General features: G+C 47.5%; 1 pseudogene; it reads left to right on the top strand.

The window, feature by feature from the left end:
• The first annotated feature begins 379 nt into the window (after window positions 1-379).
• On the top strand, window positions 380-5,077 carry LOC144146137 (uncharacterized; annotated as a pseudogene).
• Window positions 5,078-6,134: the final 1,057 nt, after the last annotated feature.

Below are 6,134 nucleotides of genomic sequence, written 5' to 3'. Positions count from 1 at the left end.
GACGGGCTTTCGACCACAGCGCCGCCTACTGCGCCGACGCAGCGCACGCAGCTGCGATGGCTGTGAAGACCGGCTCGACTTGGCGCGACTTTCGGATATGGCTTGTATGGAATCTAACTGCCAGCGCACGCGTTGGGAAATGAAAACGGTTTATTGAATATGGCATTCATAAGGTACGTTTCTTTTGCAAAAAAAAGAAAAAAAATTACATACGTCTATTTACATCATCGCCCATTGTCGTGGTGCTGTACTGAGAGTAAAAATGACTAAATAATGCAGTCCCGAACGCATACAGGACTGATTCTAGCGGCGTCAGCCTCAGCATCTGGCAACGTTGACACCAGTTCAGAGCGCTGCTTTTGGTCGTTGGATGGTCGTTGGTGTGCAGTCTTCCTTTGTTCTCAGTAGCTCAATGGTACGACACAGGAGTTTGCTGCCGTGCCGTCGAAAATGCCTGGGTGCTGCTGTGCACCGAACTGTCGGTCAAACTATCCCAACGGACCGCGAGCGCGCGTGTACAGGTTTCCGTCGGACCCCGCACAAAATGCAGCGTGCACGAAGGCTGTGCGACGGGAAAACTTCGTACCTACGAAGTACACAGTGGTAAGCGAATGCTCAGTTTGCTTTCCGCGGTCGTAATTCTCGTGACAGCAAGGTTTAGGTGATCGTATTGCGTGATACTTGCAACCGTTACGGCGCGCTATACACTTAGAGGGATGAAAACAGAACGGATAGTGTTTCGGTGTAATTTAATTGTGTGTTTGTGCTGTTAAGTGTAGCTTAAATGTATAGGCCTAGTTGCGCGTCTGTCTAATCATAAATTTATTTCGCGCTATGCGTTCGCAGTATAATTTACATCGAACAGACGATTTTTGATTGTGGGGTTGTTTAACGCACCGAAACTACTAAGGTTATGAGGCGCGCCGTAGTGGAGGGCTCCGAAATAATTTTGACTACCTGGGGATCTTTAACGTGCACCGAAATCTAATCGAACAGACGATGTGCAAGGCGTAGTTACGATACATGTGAAGCGTCCGCCATGTATTCGAGTTCAGAATTAACCATGGCTCGCGGTTTAACATATCAAACCGAGACTCCAGTGTAATACAGCATTCTTCATCGCTATATCCTGGTTGCCGTACTGAAGCAGAGATAAAGTAACTGTCTTGGTTTCTACAAGCGGCTTGCTGGGATCTCATAATTCTGTAAAACGTCGCTTTCGTCTTACACTTCGTTTTTGGGCTTACCTTGCAGGTCTGTGAGCACCACTTCCATGAAAGCGACTTCGTTGACTCGGCGAGCTACACCGACAGCATGACTGGGAAAGTAATTGAAGTACCCCTCAAGCTGCGGTGATTGAAGCCTTCTGCAATTCCAAGCGTCTTTCCCAATTGTCCTGCCTACTTGTCTCGCCAAGAAACTTCAGCACGTGAGAGCCCCGAAGAAAAGCGCGCTCGTCTTGATTCAGAAGCATTACAAGAAGCTATACAATTGTCAGCGCAGTCTCACGAAGCGGAAGAAAAGAAGAATGCCATTGCAACTTTCGAAGACCTATTGAAAGCAGTAGGTGGCCTCTCTCTGACTGATTTCTGGAGCATGGTCGTCACCCAAACACGAGTACTTTTCCTCAACTTCCGCAACCAAGAAGCGCCAGTTGTGCATTGTGCGGTGACAGTGTCTTCCGACCTTTCTTTGGCAGTGTATGTCGGTGAAATGAGGTTGGAAAGCCTAGGTTTATCTGTGCTTCCCTTGACCATCTCCGACTTCAGAGTGCTTCAGAACGTTTTGTGCGACGTGGAAGAGGTCACGAAGGATTCTGCAAAGAATGAACTTCAGTTAGAGATTCTGCTGAAGCGTGTTGTGGCACTCCTGGAGGAACTGTCATCTTCAGCTCTGCCACATGAGTGGCAAGTGGAAGTTGTAAAGTTTGTGACACAGCAGCTTCAAGTTCTCCTCAACAAGGCATCGATTTACCCAGCTGACTTTATGGTGTTCTGCAGCCTTGTGTACACAATATCGCCTCATGCGTACAGATTCATCAGAAGCACAGCGAAACTGAAGCTTCCACATCCCCAAACAATAAGACGCATTTGTGCTTCTTACAATGCTAGCCCATCCAGGGAGCAAGAAGAGGATGCTTTCCTCTTTTATGCAAGGAGGCTGGCGTCAACACTAAAAGACCACGAGCGCTTCGTCATGCTTATGATGGATGAGATCCACCTGCAGGCATCCTTTCAATACAAGGGTGGATGTGTAACAGGTGCAGCGACGAACAGTGAGAATGCAGCGAAAGCAGCATATGTTTTTATGCTGCAAAGCTTGTTATCATCTAACAAGGACGTTGTGCACATACTTCCAGTTGCACAGATAGGAGCAAAACAACTGCATGATTTTCTTGATCTGTTGATCAGGAAACTAGAAGACATTGGCATACGAGTAGTCGCAGTGGTGTCCGACAACAACTCGATCAACCGAAAGGCAATGTCGTTTTTTGCGGATCCTCCCAAGTTGAGCATTGTTTACAGGCACCCCTCGGACTCATCAAGGCCCTTGTTCTTTATCCTGGACACTGTGCATATCCTAAAATGCATCCGAAATAACTGGCTGAACCAGCGTAATTGTGGAAGATGCATCTTTTTTCCTGATTTCAGTTCCCTCACAGAAACCCCATCTGTGCTGACAGCCTCCTTTAACACACTATGCAAGTTGCATGAGGGAGAAAAAGATGAGCTTTTGCGGCTTGCTCCAACTTTGTCATTCAAAGCTCTCAATCCATCCAATCTTGAGCGACAGAACGTTAAGCTCGCACTCAGGATTTTCCACAGTTCGACTGTTGCAGCACTAAGGAGCACCAAAGTGACACTTGATCATGCAAATGGAACATTGGAATTTATTAGCATTGTGTTGAAGTGGTGGGACATAGTCAACGTCAAGACACCATTGAAGGGCCAGCGTCAGCGAGACCCATTTCAAGAACCTATAAGTGCACTCAACTGCCACCAGATTGACTACCTAAACAAGATTGTTGATTGGTTGGACTACTGGCAGAGCTTGAAACATGATGCTGGGCAGTTAACCCGTGAAACACACACAGCGCTGCATCATACCTCACATGCTCTTGTTAAGGTGTCGGCATATTGCATTGAAGAACTTGGGTTCAAGTATGTCTTGTTAGGGAAGTTTCAAACTGGCAGCTTGGAGGACCGGTTCGGCCGATACAGACAGCTGTGTGGTTCCCAGTATCATGTTTCAATACGTCAGCTTTATGAATGTGAGCAGAAGCTAAGACTCCAAAAGCTACTTGATCTTCCCAACTTGGATGCCACTGCACCTTGTCTCCCCACCACAGACGTGCAAGTTGTCGTCAAACAATTTGACGTTGCAGTGACAGATGATGATGTGAAGCAGAAGGAGGCAATGCTACCAGCTATTACGTATGTAGCTGGATATTGCGCACACGCTGCAGTGAAAAAACTTGCCTGTTCTTCATGCCGAGAAAACTTGGTTGTTGAGAATCGGAGCATTGAACTGGAAGATGATGTGCTGATTGCCAATGCAACACGGGGTGGACTGAAATTTCCACAGCCAGTAGTTGTTCATGCTGTGCTCACAATGGAAATTGTCCTTGATAAGCTAAGAAGTGCGAAGTATGCATCCAAATTTTTTGCTTGTGCAAAACAAAAAGAAGTGCTTGTCAGCCTCACGACTTCCCTTGTTGAATGTAACGAAGACTTGGACTTCTGCGATGATGGCCACTCACCTGAAGTAGTGCTAAACTATGTTCTCAGTGCTGCTGCTAATACACTGCTGAACAATCTGTGTAAAGTGCAGAATAACAAACTGGCTGAAAGCAAGTCTAAAAAGCGGAACAAAGATGAAAGCAAGCCGACTGAAAACAAGGCTGCGAAGCGGAAGCTGAACACTCTTCAAGCATAATCCTTTTTCTGAAGAATTATTCTGCCTGCATGCATTTTTGTGTCATGAATAAATGTGTGTCGAAAGAAAATTTGTACCTGTTCTGAACTGCATGAATTAGCCGTGCGTTCTGTTACAAAATTCGTATGCTTGTCTGAGAAGTTCCTGATGAATTATCTCAAGCCTACCTTCTTTAAACATCCTGAAAATATCCGGCAATACAAATATTTTCTGTATCGTCAAAATCGCAAGGAGAAAAAAAAGGCTATGTAGGCAAAACTGCATCTTCGAATGAAAAACTTTAGAAGTATCAGGTGAAGCCAGCTTTTAGGCATATCTCACTGCGATGACGTCACGCATCCCTGCGCAGGCCTTCTCTAGTTCTAGGTGGTGTTGGCTAGACGCGCGTCATTTTCTGAGCGAGGCAGAAGATGTCGTGCGCGCAGAATCGTCCACGTGGGCGTCAAAAAATCGCACGCACAGCGCCGATGCGCCCGAATCGCGTGCAAAAACGCGTCATGCGGGTCACGCTTTCTGCCTAGCTTAGAAAATGACGCGCGTCGCACGCGGCAATGGGAGGAGCCTGACGACTTGCGCTAATAGGGAGGAGCGCTCGAGACAGCCGGCTGGATCCGCCAGAGATCTTTAGGCTTACCACCCCGGCAGATATTGCATAGGTGCTTTCACTAGCGGCGCGAATTATGTTTATTACACATTACAAGCCCACATTACAAGCTCTTTTACCGCACAAGCAACTTCGTGCATGTCTAGAGCGCCATTTTAGAGAGCGCTTAGAAGCGGTCGCTCGAGCTCCCGACTCCACCGTCCGAAGCCGCCGCCATGTTCCCTCCGCCGGCCCCGCCGCGTGCAGCGTGCAGGTGGTTCCGCGGCAGCGTCAGCGCGCCTGTGGCGTGCGCGGCGCGTTTTCGCTGGCAGAAAACGCTCCATGCGGTTCACCATGGAGGAAAGATTATTCTTTCCTCCATGCGGGTTCACTACGACAACAACGTTCTGAATCTGGCTTAGCTTGTCTTGGCTTCGCATGTAGTCAAGATGTAGGCCCGATGTCAATGGCACTGGGGATTGCCTAACGAAACCGAGAAACTTGAACGCAGTTTTGATATCCGTTCACCCCGAATACTTCAAAATATCGGAAATTTAAATTTGAGTCGAAGCGAAATTGAATACTGTAATATTCGTTCGAATATTATGCCAGAAATGGTACAGCCTTGACAAGCTCGAAAAAGCAGTCATCCCGCAGCCGCCAGCAATCATCGGAACCTGCCAATAGCCTTTTGCGAAGTCGAACCTGGAGAAGAATATTTTCCTCCTAGCGAGGGGGAGAACGACGCCATGCGTGGAATCGGCTCGCCATCACGGAGGAGAACTTTGTTGAATTCTCTAAAATCAGTGCAAAGCGGGAGGGTGCCGCCAGGTTTCTTTATGACCACCACTGGCGGATTTATAGGGAGACTAGTATTTCTCAATGATGCCCATCTCCAACATCGTCTCATGAGTTGTGAGCGGGAGCGGATACTGTGGAACGTGTATTGGTTTGTCAGACCTTATGTTCAACGGGAACTGTACAAGGTGTTTTTCCCGGCAGGTCTGAGAAGGTCATTCCACGCTGATGTATTATGTCTTGCACTTGAGCCCTTTGGTCTGCATTGAGATCAGGTGAATACTTGACGTCTCCGCTAGGCTGCGCCTAATGAGGCGGAAGTGTGGGAAGGATGTCGACCATTGGTTTGTTGTCAAGATCGTCCAGAGTATCTGTGGTGTCATCAATTGTAGTGGCAACTGATGCTTGCGGAAATGGTGAGTGCTCCCATTCTTTGTGCAACTTTAACATGTTTATGTGGAAGACTTTCCTTGTTCCGATCAAGCTAGTCCCGTAGTCGACATCATTTTTCTTTCTGGTAAGCTCGAACGGCCCACTGCATGAGCAGTTTGTTCAAATCAGTTGGAAGCAGGATAAGGACCTTGTTTCCAAGAGAGAGCTTTCTCAGCTTTCTCAGGTGACTTTTCCTGTCGTATAACTCTTGTTTTTCTCGAGCCTTCTGTAACTGCTAATGGGCAATTTGGCACGCCTGTTCAAGTCGGTCTCGCAGATCAACGAGGTATCCATAGGTAGACCGGACTTCACCGTCTATGTTATCTTTCGTCCAAAGCTCCTTGAGTACGGTTAGTGGTCCTCGTACATGTCGTCTGTTGATAAG

The sequence above is a fragment of the Haemaphysalis longicornis genome, unplaced genomic scaffold (assembly GCF_048455015.1).
Source record: "Haemaphysalis longicornis isolate Haplotype H1 unplaced genomic scaffold, Haemaphysalis longicornis Haplotype H1 scaffold_7, whole genome shotgun sequence".
NCBI classification, from domain to species: Eukaryota; Metazoa; Arthropoda; class Arachnida; order Ixodida; family Ixodidae; genus Haemaphysalis; species Haemaphysalis longicornis.
The sequence above is the reverse complement of the archived record's forward strand: the minus strand, read 5'-3'. Positions and strand labels throughout refer to the sequence as shown.